The 17,283-nt window shown below is 44.4% G+C and overlaps 1 pseudogene; it reads right to left on the reverse strand.

Moving 5' to 3' along the window:
* Nucleotides 1-4,609: 4,609 nt before the first annotated feature.
* On the reverse strand, nt 4,610-16,932 carry LOC123121313 (protein argonaute MEL1-like; annotated as a pseudogene).
* Between the last annotated feature and the right edge of the window lie 351 nt (nt 16,933-17,283).

Raw genomic sequence — 17,283 nt, forward strand, 5'->3', positions numbered from 1 at the left:
AAATACCCGATACACTTCCGGTGTCCGAATACTATCATCCTACATATCAATATTTACCTATCAACCATTTCGAGACTCTTCATCATGTCAGTGATCTCATCCGGGGCTCCGAATAACATTCGGTCACCAAATCACATAACTCATATAATACTAAATCGTCATCGAACGTTAAGCATGCGGACCATACGGGTTCGAGAACTATGTAGACATGACTGAAACACCTCTCCGGTCAATAACCAACAGCGGAACCTGGATGCTCATATTGGTTCCTACATATTCTACGAAGATCTTTATCGATCGAACCGTAATGACAACATACGTTACTCCCTTTGTCATCGGTATGTTACTTGCCTGAGATTCGATCGTTGGTATCTTTATACCTAGTTCAATCTCGTTACCGGCAAGTCTCTTTACTCATTCTGTAATACATCATCCGCCAACTAACTCATTAGTCACTTTCCTTGCAGGCTTCTTATGATGTGCATTACCGCGAGGGCCCAGAGATACCTCTCTGATACTCAGAGTCACAAATCCTAATCTTGATCTATGCCAACCCAACAAACACCTTCGGAGATACCTGTAGAGAATCTTTATAATCACCAGTTAATTGTGACGTTTGATAGCACACAAGGTATTCCTCCGGTATCCGGGAGTTGCATAATCTCATAGTCAAAGAATATGTATTTGACATCAAGAAAGCAATAGCAATAAAACTGAACGATCAATATGCTAAGCTAACGGATAGGTCTTGTCCATCACATCATTCTCCTAATAATGTGATCCCGTTCATCAAATGACAACACATGTCTATGGTTAGGAAACTTAACCATCTTTGATTAACGAGCTAGTCTAGTAGAGGCTTACTAGGGACACGGTGTTTTGTCTATGTATCCACACATGTATTGAGTTTCCGGTTAATACAATTCTAGCATGAATAATAAACATTTATCATGATATAATGAAATATAAAATAACAACTTTATTATTGCCTCTAGGGCATATTTCCTTCAGACCCCTGGTGCAGTCCTATTTTAATCAGGAAGTCATCAGTGTCGCCATCACTTGTTCGAACACTTGTCACAGCATTATCGTACATGTCATTGATGAGGGTAATATACTTTGCTAGGACTTTGTGTTTCTCCAAGGCCCACCACATGACATTCTGCGGTATCTTATCGTAGGCCTTCTCTAAGTTAATGAACACCATATGCAGGTCCTTTTGCTCCTTGTATCTCTCCATGAGTTGTCGTACCGAGAAAATGGCTCCCATGGTCGACCTCCCAGGCATGAAACCAAACTGATTTCTGGTCACGCTTGCCATACTTCTTAAGCGGTGCTCAATGACTCTCCCATAGCTTCATTGTATGGCTTATCAGTTTAATTCCACGGTAATTAGTACAACTCTGAATATCCCCCTTGTTCTTGAAGATTGATACTAATATACTCCTTCATTCTTCTGACATCTTATTTGCCCGAAAAATGAGATTGAAAAGTTTAGTTAGCCATACTATAGCTATGTCTCTGAGGCCTCTCCACACCTCAATGGGATACAATCAGGGCTCATCGCCTTCCTCCTTTCATCCTTTTTAAGCCTTCCTGACCTCCGACTCCTGGATTTGCCGCACAAAACGCATGTTGATATCATCAAAGGAGTCGTCCAGTTCAATGATAGAGCTCTCATTCTCCCCATTGAACAGATTGTCGAAGTACTCCCGCCATCTATGCTTAATCTCCTCATCCTTCACCGGGAGCTCTACCCCTTCATTAAGTAAATTTTTTTGGGGCGGTAAATAAGGGAAACCAGCCAAAACCTAGTTCTAAGGTTATTTTGGACACTTAAGGCGCCTTTTTTCTGAGAGGGAATATCTTTTTCTCTTAGTTTGTTGCGAGAGTACATTTCATGTGTTTATTACAAATCTGAAATGAAGTTGGCTGGCCAGTCTCACACATGTGCTTGTCCTGCAAAATATTCTCCAGGATTGGCAACGTGAAGCTGTAGTTACCAAGCATCAAAGGAAAGTTAACGAGGTCATGACAGCTAAGGCAAAAAAAAAAGATGAGTTGGAGCTGAAGGCAATGAAAGTGATGGGAGCAATGGAGGAAGGGAGGCTGTATTTGGTTCAGGTGCTGAAGTGAGCCTGGATTCACATGTTTGTCTCATCTGCCTTCTAGACATAAACAATACTATAATCTTCTTCTTTATCTGAGGAATGTAGTAGAGTTTCCAACATTATGTTGATATGCTGGATTCACTTGTACTCCCTCCATTCCAAAATAGATGACTCAACTTTGTACAAAGTTAGTACAAAGTTGAGTCATCTATTTTGGAACGGAGGGAGTAGTCAGGACTGAGGATTGAAAATTCATTGAATTTTAAGTTGTGGATATATTAATATGATTCTAAAGCTATATTTGATATCTACTTGGCAATTTGGATGCTAATGTGCTTTTACATACTAGAAAAATTCTAGCAACTTTGGCGCATTGAACTATTGCTAGTGAACCTCCATTCACTCTCAAACTCTCAGCTGGATTCTCATACTTGCTTAACGTCCTCACAGGTGTACTGGTGGTATGACAAGTACAGGACCAAGGAAACCGAAGTACTTCAACCGTGTGCATACTGGATACGAGTGGAACAAATACAACCGACCTCCTAAAATCGTCCAGGGCTACTAGTTCAACATATTTTACCCTGATCTTGTGGATAAAACAAAAGCACCAATATACACTATAGAGAAAGATGGAAGTGCTGGGGAGACGTGCCATATAAAGTTCCATGCTGGTCCTCCGTGCAAGGATATTGTAAGTCTTTTGCCTCTCCTTTTCATTTAGCTGTTCCATGGAAGATCCACTTAATTACTCTAGTTTTCCTTGGCAGTCTTTTCTTATGTCAACACGGAGTGGGAATACTCACACAAGAAGGGCTTCAAGTGCATATTTGAGCATGGGATTCTTCATCTGTATTTCAACATCAAACGATACAGGCGATAGATACCCACACAAGGATAAAACTGGATCACCATCGATCGGGCTATAAGTAGTTGGTTCTCTGTTTCTCGTTTGAGAGTGTGTTCTTACAGGCTAGCTCCTGCATCACAGAAGTCATCCGAGTAGGCATGCTCGAATTAGTTCCTGTACCAAAATATGAACATACCAAACAATTGGATAGTTTGTATCAAAATTTTGTGGCACTTGCTACCTTGATATGAGTGGAGATAACGGTGTAGCACAAATTCAAAGAATGTGTACATGTATGCTTCTTATGCCCTTCATGCGGGATGGATATTTTTAAAACCAACAAAATAGACAGATATATTATGTGTAATTTGAGCTAATTATTGTTAGAAGAAACATAGCCTATGCATATATAGGCTCGCACAAATTTCAGGCTGTTAGCCAGGTATACATCTTCAAAGTAGATGAAAGAAATGAAGTGGGAAAATACATCTGCTGTCCTCGCGATCTTTGTATCTTATCTGTGGTGTGAAGCTTGTCATCTTTGTATCTTATCTGTGTTGTGAACCTTTTTGCTTTTGGCGGCAGAGATTTTATTCACCCATCGACACAAAAGTAGAGCCTGAAGCTTCCAAAAAAGGAATAAGTTTAGAACGGCACACAGCAAAGTGTGCTGTGAATCTTGTGACACGTGATTGTGTACTAACATGGTTAGGCTTTTGCGATCGGCTGTATGCCTACTAACTACTCCCTCCGTTCACAAAGTATAAAATGTTCTAACTATTTTCAGAATCAGATATATACAGATACGATTTTGGTCTGTATGTAGTCCATATTGAAATTTCCAAAACATTTTATATTTATGAACGATTCGCTGTTGGGAGTAAAATCTTGCCTTTTTGAAGTTTATTCATTGGAAAAAGAAAGGTGCAGTCTGATCCTTTTGAGAAGTTCTACTCCTTTGAAGCAACAGCACTATCAGAACTTGTGTCTATGACGACACAACATGGAACTATGTCTACAAGAGTCTTCTGAACAACAAGACCAAAGATGTATTGTGCAAACGCCAATTCCTGGCTGACCAATTTGGATGTGGAGCCTAAATCCAAGCCGAGCAACTCAAACAGCCTGAAGCTTATCAAAAGGAACAAGTTTAGGACACACAGTGAGTGTCTTGTGACCACATTATGTGTACAGACATGTGTACCACAAACTCCATGAAATTCATACTTACAACTAAAAATCCTGCCTTCTTTCGTTGGGCAAAAGAAAATGCAGACTGGCATTCGTGAAAAGTTGTCCTTGGAAGCAAGCTCTCTTTGAGAACTTAAACTCCACATGGAACTCTATCTACAAGACTACGGAGATGACTCTGGAAAACTCTTCTGCAAAGAACAAGGGTAGTAAAATCAAAGATAAATTGTACAAAGGCCAACTCGGCTGTGAAATCTAAAATTGGCTAACCAACTTGGTTTTGGATTCTGGACAAGCCCGAGTGCAAGCCAAGAGAAACTCAAACAAGTTGGCTCCTCTAACTTGGACCTGTTATTAACCCAAAATCCAGAACCAAGACAGTTCACCAGATCCCAGCCACAAAGCCAAAGAAGAATCAAACTTAAACCCAAAGATCATAATAGCACAGAACAATATGGCATCTAGCAAAACCACTTGCATAGGATAGGTCTCAAATAGAGTTTAAGGTAACAAAGACAGAGTCATAGATATCCTGGCTACTACGAACTGAACAAGATAACTACGAGCAACAGGCTCCACGGCAAAACAGAGTCATCGCCATCTCAGGCTCTCTCACACATAACTCAGGCTAGGGTAGGTCGCACAAGGAACAGCTCCCTCCACAGGAGCTCAGCAGTAGAACATGACATCCTTGACGTTGTCCTTGATCTTTGGGAGCTGGCGCACCTCCACGGGGCCCTCGCGCGCAATCGCCGCCTGCCCGCTGCTCCCAGGGGTTGACCCGCCGTTCGACCTGTCCCCTTCCACGTAGTAGCGCACGCAGAATGCGGCGAGATGGGCGTAGTACGCCGGTGGGACTGCATAGCAGGTTCAGCCAAGTTAGCTTCTTCTGGAAGTAAATGCCACAGCAGGTTGTGAAAACAGAACGACAGCTAGGTTACCAAGTCTTAAAACAGCAAGGGGGGAAGATGCTGTGTTGTTCATTTCAATGTAAACATAGATGACACAGAACAAAGGAATGGATACTACTCAGTGTGTTCATCAATAAACTAGCAGAGGAATGCAAACTACTTAGTGTATTCATGAATAAACTGGCAAAGGAATGAAAACTACTCTGTGTATTCATCAATAAACTAAGGTTCATTTTGCCAGGAGTGCATGCTTATTTAGAGTTGCAGACCTAAGACTCTCGAGCACAGATCCATTAAGGAGTTAAAGGAACCACCAGTGTGGTTGGATTACCAACTTGCATCAGAGAAGGCACACGCAGGTGGGTACAAGGTAATACGAATGCCGAATTACTACAAGTCTACATCTGCTAGGACTGTCAGGATAAGCAAAACATACGATAGCAGAGGCATAAGGCAGATGTGCCTAGGCTACTAGTATTAATGCCCACAGAAGAATGCTCTACTGGAGAGAAAAAGCACACAGATGAAAGTTGAAGCAAATTAAGGCAGAAAACTGAAGAAGCGAACTCACCAACAGAGACCACACGAGTGCAACGAGCATAGCTGCATATGGATCAGAATTTAAACCATCATCAGAGTCATAACACAACAGAGAGAGGAAGAGACAGAAAGAGAGAGGATTACGTGTAGCAGAGATTGTTGGTCAGTGACTGAAGCGCATCGGCTGTGAAGTGATTCTCATCATAAAGAACATGGTAGTGTGTTGGCCTGCTAGTTCCCTGAGGAGCATTTTGCAAACACACTCAGCATGCAAGCACTGAAGATAAGCTGCATAGGAACAAATGGACATGTGGACAAAGCGTCTACCTGAATGCCAGCATGGCTGCACAAGTAGAAATCAAACTCTGTAGGGTGGCAAATCATGAGGTCAACCACAGTTCCTGCAGGACAACAGAAACAGAAATGCACCCAATCACAGTCAGCGATGCTTCAACAAGTAGCAGATAGTTGTAACCGGTGAGATTGAAAGACCAGTGTATCTGCTAACCTGGAAGTATGTTCCCACTCTTGTCAGTCATATCACGCCTCCCATGAACCTCAGGGAACAGCCTGGTGTGATGCCTTTTCTGGACAACCACAAAGGTGACTGGGGGCATATACCCCTCCTCCAGTGAGGCGCAGGCCTTGCGACAGCAAAATTAAGAACCATCAGAATGAGAAAAGCCAAGGATAACATTAGAGGTAGAACAGATAACAGAAATTTGCATGTAATCATATGCTGCAGGCTTACCTTCCTGATTGCATCCATTTCATGAAGCAGAACATGGCTGAATTGGCCTTCACTTACACCATCCCTGTAGTACATGAGAATGATCGGTCAGGCAGTTCCATTGAATGGACGGGATGAAAAGAGTGTCATGAATTTGTGCACACACCTGTAGAAGAGTATCCTCTCAGGCCTCCGGCCTGTCTTCCTGCGGAAGGCAATCAGTAACTCCCTGTAGAGACAATTATGTCAGGTTAGCAGTTGATCCACAGGGCAATTGCTACCAATCGTCTCTGACTAATCACAAAACTCACCTGATCATGCCACCATTGACATTACCCCTCTGCGGATCTTTGGTGACACTAAAGAGGTCTTCGATTATCTCCTGCCTGTGTGGTTGAGCAGAGACAAGACCTCTGTACTTGGTGATCTCTGGCCAGTCCATTGATGCCACCACCTACATCAATCCAATAAAAGAAACTGATAAGTCTATTTGTACTCAACAGGTATGTGCATCAAGACGATAATTCCATTTGAAAGATAAAATCAGACAGAAACAAATAACGAATTGACAAACTGTTAGCTATGGGGAAGAACTAACCGCAGCAATAGATGATGCAGAGTCCTCTCCAGGTGGGGGGTGCGTAACATCAGCACCAATTCATGGCTGACCAATTTGGATCTGAAGCCCAAGTGCAAGCCAAGAGAAACTCAAACAAGTTGCTCCTCTGACTTGGACCTGTTACAAACCCAAAATCCAGAACCAAAATAGTTCACCAGATCCCAGCCACAAAGCCGAAGAAGAATCTAACTTTAAGAACCCAAAGATCATAATAGCACACAACGATATGGCAACTAGCAAAACCACTTGGTAACTTAAACCGCTTGCATAGGATAGGTATCAAATAGAGTAAAAGGTAACAAAGACAGAGTCATAGATATCCTGGCTACTACGAACTGAACAAGATAACTACGAGCAACAGGCTCCACGGCAAACCAGCGTCATCGCAGTTCCTGCAGGACAACAGAAACAGAAATGCACCCAATCACAGTCAGCAATGCTTCAACAAGTAGCAGATAGTTGTAATCAGTGACATTGAAAGACCAGTGTATTTGCTAACCTGGAAGTATGTTCCCACTCTTGTCAGTCATATCACGCCTCCCATGAACCTCAGGGCACAGCCTGGTGTGATGCCTTTTCTGGACAACCACAAAGGTGACTGGGGGCATATACCCCTCCTCCAATGAGGCGCAGGCCTTGCAACAGCAAAATTAAGAACCATCAGAATGAGAAAAGCCAAGAATGTAGACAAAACAGAAATTTGCATGTAATCATATGATGCAGGCTTACCTTCCTGATTGCGTCCATTTCATGAAGCAGAACATGGCTGAATTGGCCTTCGCTTGCGCCATCCCTGTACATGAGAATAATCGGTCAGGCAGTTCCATTGAATGGACGGGATGAAAAGAGTGTCATGAATTTGTGCACACACCTGTAGAAGAGTATCCTCTCAGGCCTCCGGCCTGTCTTTCTGCGGAAGGCAATCAGTAACTCCCTGTAGAGACAATTATGTCAGGTTAGCAGTTGATCCACAGGGCAATTGCTACCAATCGTCTCTGACTAATCACAAAACTCACCTGATCATGCCACCATTGACATTACCCCTCTGCGGATCTTTGGTGACACTGAAGAGGTCTTCGATTATCTCCTGCCTGTGTGGTTGAGCAGAGACAAGACCTCTGTACTTGGCGATCTCTGGCCAGTCACCATTGATGCCACCACCTACATCAATCCAATAAAAGAAACTGATAAGTCTATTTGTACTCAACAGGTATGTGCATCAAGACAATAATTCCATTTGAAAGATAAAATCAGACAGAAACAAATAACGAATTGACAAACTGTTAGCTATGGGGAAGAACTAACCGCAGCAATAGATGATGCAGAGTCCTCTCCAGGTGGGGGGTGCGTAACATCAGCACCAATTCATGGCTTACCAATTTGGATCTGAAGCCCAAGTGCAAGCCAAGAGAAACTCAAACAAGTTGCTCCTCTGACTTGGACCTGTTACGAACCCAAAATCCAGAACCAAAATAGTTCACCAGATCCCAGCCACAAAGCCGAAGAAGAATCTAACTTTAAGAACCCAAAGATCATAATAGCACACAACAATATGGCAACTAGCAAAACCACTTGGTAACTTAAACCGCTTGCATAGGATATGTCTCAAATAGAGTTAAAGGTAACAAAGACAGTCATAGATATCCTGGCTACTACGAACTGAACAAGATAACTACGAGCAACAGGCTCCATGGGAAAACAGAGTCATCGCCATCTCAGTCTCTCACACACAACTGAGGCGAGGGTAGGTCGCACAAAGAACAGCTCCATGGGAGCTCAGCAGTAGAACATGACGTCCTTGACGTTCTCCTTGATCTGGGCATAGGGTATACCGTCAGCGATTTACTGCAAGGCCTTCTTGATCGGGACACGTTGCTTCAAGAGCTCCCGAACAACCTCCGCAACAAAACTTCTTAAGAGCATAGAAATCTCGTGGTCACTCAAGTGCCATGGAGACTGTTCAGGAAAAACAAAAATGCCAGCATCAACATCATCATTATCTAAATATATGCTACAGAACAAAACAAAGGCAATGAACAACAGATATTACCACTATCCCATCATGAGTCGTTTTATTTCTTTGAAATTTGAAGCATCCGAACGAAGTCAAAGAGTACGTGAACCCATATTTGTTTAAGGCATACTGTATTGTTTTTCTAAAGAAGTAGTGTGTTTGCAATTTGAGTGACAACCAGTCAGTCGGAACAGGGACCCCGTTAACAATTGCTTCGAAAACAAACTTGTCTAGCCCGTTCAAACCTTCATAATATCTTATAATATTATAAGAAGCATTTCCTGCATTAGAAAAAAAGACACTTAAAAGAGGCAAAGTAGAATACAAAAAGCCAAGGGGGCAAAGACACGAATCTCATTGCAAGCTTGTGGTACAGAAATCAATAAGCCCTAACTACTACTGAACCAGATACATTAATACTGTTAAATCAATCATTGTCAAATAATAAAAAGAACGCCTATATATTTTTGCCTGAAAAAAAATGCACATGATGCACATGAACATGAAAACAGACTAAAACTAGAGATATGCAAACATACCGCGTTGGATAGGCGTCTTAAAAGCAAAATTCGTCTTGATAAATGGAACTAGCCAGTAAAGGTCGCTGAATGCTGCAGATTCTAACACTGTTAGCAAATCTGTGAGGAAAGGGTTCCATCGCAGAAAAGGTGCATCGGCCCCATTGATTTCTGTCTTAAAGATTTTCTTTAGAATTTTCAATATTTTTTTGCAATCCTTGGGCAAATTAACAGCATTAATACCATAAATAGGCTCTTTAATTATCACAGCCCGCCCATCAACTACCCTAAAATCCTTCTTTTTCAGTTGCCCATTCCATGATTTTTTATTTTTTATTGCCTTCTTCAGTTGATCTACTACACTAAGACCAAGAATATTGCCATTCTTGTTGAATACTGTAATACGACGGCGTCTCCCAGGCCTGTCTTTATCTCGAACAGACACCGTTCGAAAGAACTTGGTGCTATCAGCACTGTATTCTTTTAAGGTTTGGTCTGAGAAAGTTTGAGCAACCGTTTGAGGAACCCTGCACAAAAAGTTAATGCAGCATTAAGTTTTTACTCCCATTTCACACAAATTCCGCCAAGTATTAATTAATGAATAAATAACTGCAATTAATTAAAAATAATTACCCAATAGAAGCACCGCCTAGCAATTTTGCCTCCATCCTAAGCACAGACTTATCCCGTAAGCCATAGTAAGCTAGGGTCTTTCCGTAGTCAATAGGCTTTCTTGCAAGATACAATGAACAACTATTGATTGAAACATTCAGTTTCTTTTCAATAGCAGTCTTCAGTGAATAACACGTACTGTTGAAAGGGAACTGTACTACTAATCTACCGGCTTGACTGACAATAGATATATCGATGGGTATGTGCTGCCCATTATTTTCATGAGCCGTGACAAGACCTTAAAAATTTAAAAAAGTTTCATATCAGTCACCTATAAGTAAAAGCCATTTCTACCATGAGCCACACGATTACTCAAGAAAGTAGCTGATAGTTATCAGTTTCTAACCAGAAAGTTTGTTTCCACTTTTGTCAGTCATATCATGCCTCCCATGATCCCCAGAGAGTAGCCTGGTGTAATGTTTCTTCTCGACAGGAACAAAATTGACCTTGGGTTGATAACCCTCCTCCAATGAGGCACAGGCCTTGCAACAACAAAGTAGAAAATCGTCAGGATGAGAAAAGCCAAGGATAACATCAGAAGAGAGAGATCAAAACAGAAATTTGCATGTAATCATATGCTGCAGGCTTACCTTCCTGATTGCGTCCATTTCATGAAGCAGAACATGGCTGAATTGGCCTTCACTTACGCCATCCCTGTACATGAGAATGATCGGTCAGGCAGTTCCATTGAATGGACAGGATGAAAAGAGTGTCATGAATTTGTGCACACACCTGTAGAAGAGTATCCTCTCAGGCCTCCGGCCTGTCTTCCTGCGGAAGGCAATCAGTAACTCCCTGTAGAGACAATTATGTCAGGTTAGCAGTTGATCCACAGGGCAATTGCTAGCAATCGTCTCTGACTAATCACAAAACTCACCTGATCATGCCACCATTGACATTACCCCTCTGCGGATCTTTGGTGACACTGAAGAGGTTTTCGATTATCTCCTGCCTGTGTGGTTGAGCAGAGACAAGACCACTGTACTTGGTGATCTCTGGCCAGTCCATTGATGCCACCACCTACATCAATCCAATAGAAGAAATGGATAAGTCTATTTGTACTCAACAGGTATGTGCATCAAGATTATAATTCCATTTGAAAGATAAATTCAGATAGAAACAAATAATGAACTGACAAACTGTTAGCTATGGGGAAGAACTAACCGCAGCAACAGATGATGCAGAGTCCTCTCCAGGTGGGGGGTGTGTAACATCAGCACCAAAGATAATGGTTGGGATATTTTTCAAAGCCGGAACACCAAATCTAGTAAAGGCCTTCTCAATGGAAGGTGGCCGCCCAACCTAGTTAAGACACAAAATTATCACATGATCAATAAAGGCCTTCATCGAGTTTTTTTACTACATTTAAGTAACTAGTGTGAAAACTACATGATCAATAAAGTGTCAAGCAAAATAATTTGAGTTGCTACATACTCCTCTGTAAACTAATATAAGAGCGTTTAGATCACTACTTAAGTATTCTAAACGCTCTTATATTAGTTTAAGGAGGGAGTACAAAATAATGACCTGTCCAATACATTTAGAACAACCAAAGAAGAAATTCAACAAGTTCTCCATGTATTTAGTTCCAAGAAGACGTAATGCTTAGTAAAATTGGGAGTGAAGACACTGAACAGGTAAATACCTTGTTAATCATGTTCCACTGTCCAACACTTGGCACACAAGTTTTCTCCTTTCCAGAATCATGATATCTCAACTGAAACACATACAAGGATGTGATTACTACAAATCCTTCCAGTTAAGTAACTCGGAGAAAGGGGGGGAAAATGCAGCATCCTTACCATGGGGGGAGGCAGCACACGGGCTGGAACAGAGACCAGGTCACTGCAGACGTTGATTCCGAACTCCTGAGCAAACTTGTCCTCAGCATACTTGTTGTGCAGAACCATCTACAGTGTGAAAAAGAGTGTTATGAGAAAGACTGCACATTACAGGCAAACATGGCATGCATGCCTTGAAAAGGACATTCCTAACTACATGAGTTACAACAGATTAGAATGATCTACCACATGTGAGAGGATATGGGCAGGTAATTACAGAATCCAGTTGACAACAGGTACATACCTCACGAATGCTTTGCTCCCGCTGCTGGGGACGTTGACAGGTAGCTCTAAGTATGTTGGTGACCTGCTTGTCATTCAGTTTCTTAGAGTACCTTTGCCCTTCAACAATCTTGCACGCCTACAATCAATTTGTAGAGAACCATGAGCAAACAATGCATAATTCAAATATGACGAAGCAGGCATGGACACAATACCTCCATAGGCAGATACACAGGCCGAGCATCACTTCCAGACTGCAAGCAGGGCCAAGAAGTATACTGCAGATTGTATTTGTATCTTTGCATGAAGTACTGAACAACTGACATTCTTGTTCCTCTCTCATCAACAGGAAATCTAACAACAAACAAAACAACACAAGTGGAGTGCTATTAGAAAGGGGATAATAAATCATTGATAGATGCTAAAAAAGAAACTGTGGTCTAAACATTCATAAGGAAAATTATGAACAGGAAACAATTTGGCACAAACAGATCTTTGCTATGCTGCAGAAATCAAATGCATATGCCACACGAAGAATGTTGTAAACAAAATTATTCCCCTAACCAGTTTCTGACACACCAACATCACTGAAGAAGCAATAAGCCAAAAAATCTACAACTACACATCTTTCTATTATTCCAGCAACCCTGATTAGTTGCACCAGAACATAGATAAAAGACATAATGGAAAATATTATAGCATTGGAGGGAAGTTATTTACGTGAGCTGGCTCATGGGAACAGGAGTAATCCCTGTTATCTTGTATCTTCTGATTTGGTCTTCCTGGTGGTTTGTTTCGACACGCACCCCACGGAGTGCTTTCTTTATCTGCATATAGTACATAGGATGAGACTAGTCAACTATTTCAAGCCAATAACATGGTGCAATCTACATAACATGGATTCTGAAACTAGGTTAGCATAGATGAATAGTACCTTAACACGGTCCCTGTCTGTCAGAGGCCGCGAGGCATCACGTAAGTTGAGGAACTCTAGCACAAACTGGACCACTGTCACAGGCTTGAAGAAGGATGTTGCAGATATGTCTGAAAAAATGAAGTGTAGATCATCAGATAAACAAGGCTAGGACACACTGCAATCGGATAACAGTAACAGTAACAGACAGGAGAGGGGAGAGGAGTACCTATATTGAGTGACAGCCCCATCTGGGTTGGACATAAGCTCTGGTAGTAACCTCTCCAGCACTCTAATCCTTCACCAATGTCTCCTCTGTGACCAAAGGTGGTGGAGAAGAAGGATCTGGACACTGTGACATAGCTGCAATGAAAAAGTACATTAGTGTTAGGGCTCTAGAGAAATAGCTAGTATGATCAAGAAAAACTGATAGCAAGAAACTGCTGGAAAGTAGATGTCATACTTCCAGGATGGTGACTCCCTGAGGACAACATCAAGAACTTGGATGGTTTCTTGAGGCATATCCCTCTGTCTTCCTTTGAGAAACTGCTGGAGGTGGTACAGGTCTGTCCTCCCAGCAATCAGAATGGTGATCTTGTACTCCCTTTCAGCCCTGCAAATGAAGAGGGAACAAGTTAGTAGCTACAAAACAAATACAATGGGTAATCAAGTTGGACAAGATTGAAGGTAAAGAATCCAATCTTACTTTTCTTTGTCTTTCTTTTCGGGATCAACCAGTGTAACAGAAAACTCCTCAGACTCAAAAGGGAGTGAGCCTGCAGTGTAGAGACTCTTTCTTCCATCATAGGCAGGCAATTTGCCCCCGAGGGATGTCTTCCCGTGCAACTTGATTAGCTCACTGAGTACCTCCCTGTTCACAGCTCTCGATTTTGACTCCGGGTTGATTGAGACCTACAGGGACACATTTCAACATCAGTATGCATACAAAAACAAGAGACGCTCTGTACTCCTCTGTTCTACATTCAGTACACAGAATAGAGACAATTAGCCCTCTCTTTGTCCAATCACTTTAAACAAATCAAATGAACTTTTGTAATTCTCAGTACTCATGCCACATTTCATTCAAAAGAGTCGAATCGTGCAGGTTGAAGTAACACACCATAGAATCCAGTCAATCTGTGAGGGAAAACTACCGGATCTTAAGAAACCACTAAACCAAAATTAGGCAATAAACGAAATTAGCAACTACAGGCAACGCAGGACTGGGATCTGGCAAGCAAACGGCAACACATACCATGTGGTGGCCTCCATTTCGATTTATGGAGCCCAGAGAAAAAATCCACTTGAAACGAGAGAACCTCTTAAGAGTCAATCAAGCGGGGAATAATTCCGGATCCCAGATCAAATCCCAAAACTCAAGGGGGCACAGTAAAGTAATTTTTTGGCACGGACATACTAGGGTTCCTGAGTAAGGGCCGCGGGTGAGCAGGCCGGCGGGCAGCGGCGGAGGCGGAGAAGGGGTGGCGGCGCTGGGTGAGGAGGGGTTGAGTGGGAGGCTGTGACGGTGGGTGCGACGGGCACGAATCTTGTTGCAACCATGCGGTGTGAATACAATAAGCGGACCTGTGTACTGTGTGTAGTAAAAAAGGACCTGCGTACTGCGTGTATTAAAAAAAAGGACCTGTATGTATATATACGTACTTTAAAAAAATAACTATGGACTGTATACCAGATACTACTTGTTACATAATTCGTCATCAATTTACCATTTACAAATGTACTAGACGAATATAAATAGTTTGCCAAAAAAGGAGGTACACGCATACATGAATGAGCAGATAACAAGATTTTAAGCAAATTATAGCACACTGTAAAGAGTTGAAAAACAATAATACTTTTGAAATATGGGAATCGGTGAAGCGGGTGTTGGCAAAATAATGCTTCATCATCGATTTAAATCCCCGTACGTGTCGACCATTCACCGAAAGAACAGATCTACCACTGTTGTTCCACCCACATACGCAAAGAGGAAACGTCCAAGGCTGCACCGAGAGAGTAAAAAAAATGCCCAAAAAAAGAAAGTTGACCACGACCTACTACATGCAAACACAGAGAGCCACGTGCCAGAAGCCACACGGAATGGCACACGAGGTGGCGATACAAGAGATCCGGGCGGCACGGCCTCGGCGTTGCATGCTTTGAACCAAAGACAAAACCAAAAGCTGCATGGCCTGCGCAGGAAGGGCAGATGGGAATCACGAAACTAGACCAGGCAACAAAGGTGGCAAGGGCAACACGAACAGGCCTCCTGCTTTGCCAAAAATGTATGGCAGCCACGTACACGGACGGACGGATGCGTCTGCCATGTACCAACGGACGGACGGATGGCTTTATTTGTGTTTGGTGGTACGCTGCTTTGCCCTTCTGTCGCCGAACGAGGACAAGGACCAGACGGAAACCACAAGACCAAGACCATCCAATCAAAGAACGACAGAAAAACTTTCGCAAAAAAAGAAAAAAAAAAGGCCGCGAAAAGACACAGGAGATCAAAGAAAGAAAAAGGTAGGTGGCCTTGCATGGGACGGGGAGGCTCCGACCGCCACCCACAAGGATGGGATGGGATCCCACGACCTCCCGTGTATAGCCAAAACGGATCCCAAGAATCTACAAGACCACAAAGTTGCCAAAAAAATAAGACTACTACGACGACTACTGCTAACAACGACAGAGCCGAAACAAGAAGCGCTAGCTAGCTAGTGTCTGCTGGATGGCTTTTGCATGCATGGAGGAAATTAGCTTTCTCTCTAGCTTTCCAAGAACTCTGACTGTTCATGCATGAGAACAGGAGAAACCATCCTTGCATCTTCGAAAACGCCAAGATTTTAAATAAAAGAGCAAGGCCGAGGTGTAGCGAGAGCGCTCGAACAAACATCCATGGATGGATGGATGGGGTCGGAGACGCACGTCGTCGCATGGAGAAAAACGAAAGCAGAGCGGGAAAAAAGAACACCATCACAAGCGTATACTGGTAGATCTACGAGACCAAGCTAGCGCGGACAGGAGAAAAACGACGTACGATACGAGAACAGGGCACGCCAGATCTGAACAAGAACTAGCTAGTGCGTGAACGCAGATGGTACGTGGGGAGGGGGATGGGTTTCAGGCTTTCAGCTCACATCGTAGTGGAAGAGGTTGTTGTCGGCGACGTTGACGAGGAAATGGTTGGCGCGGATCATCACCTTCTTGCCCACGGTGCCGGCGCCGGGCCGCGCGGGGTGGGCGAGCCCCTTCTTCGACACCGGCGCGAGGTCCACCTCGGGCGCCTTCTCCTCCTCGAGCTGCCCCGCCTGCGTCGGCGCCAGCGCGGTCTCCGTGACGAAGAGCTTCTGCTCGAGCTCCTTGGCGACGGCAGCGGGGGTCGGCGGAGCGAAGGCGGAGACGCGGGCCGGCTGGAACGGGGCCGCGGCTGGCGAGGCCGACGGAGCAGGAGCGCGGATGGTGGCCGGCGTGGGCGAGGGGGCGCGGATGGTGACCGCGGGCGAAGGCGCGCGGACGGTGGCGTAGGGCGCCGGTGCGGGGTTGCGGACGACGACGCCGTGCTGGTAGGCGCCCTGGTGCGGCCCCGTGGCGTTGGGATTGTCGGCCACCATGGGCGTGCAGGGCGCCGTCGCGGCGGGGCGAGGCGCTGACGACGCGCGCGGGGGCGGGCGTCCCGTGGCCCCGCGCCCTCCTCCTGCCGGCGCGCCCCGGCCTCCGCCGTACTGCTGCTGCTCCTGCTGCTGGTCGCCGCGACCTCCCCGGCCTCCGCCTCCGCGGTAGGCCATGGCGGGAGAGAGATCGGTGGCGGTGGTGGGAGGGCTAAGCTAGGGTGGCGGCGGCGGTGGATTGGAGAGGAAGAAAGGAGCGAGTGGATGTGGACGGTGGTGAGTTGGGGGCAGGATCAGCGCGGCCGAGGCGGCTTTTATAGGCGGGGCGGTGAGCGAGTGGGCGAAACCCTAGCCCAGCGGGGTGGTGAGCGCATGGCGTGGTCCGTACGTGGGAGAGGGAAGGGGAGGTGGGCCGAATTTCGCGGTTCTGTCAGGACCGGCGTGTAAAAGGGCGTCGTCCAGAGGAGAAATATCTGGGTTCGCTTCGGGTGCGCGGATCAGAACGCGCGCGCGGAGGGGCTGTCGCGGAAATGCGCCGCGGCG

This window comes from Triticum aestivum, chromosome 5D (assembly GCF_018294505.1).
Source record: "Triticum aestivum cultivar Chinese Spring chromosome 5D, IWGSC CS RefSeq v2.1, whole genome shotgun sequence".
Classification (NCBI taxonomy): domain Eukaryota; kingdom Viridiplantae; phylum Streptophyta; class Magnoliopsida; order Poales; family Poaceae; genus Triticum; species Triticum aestivum.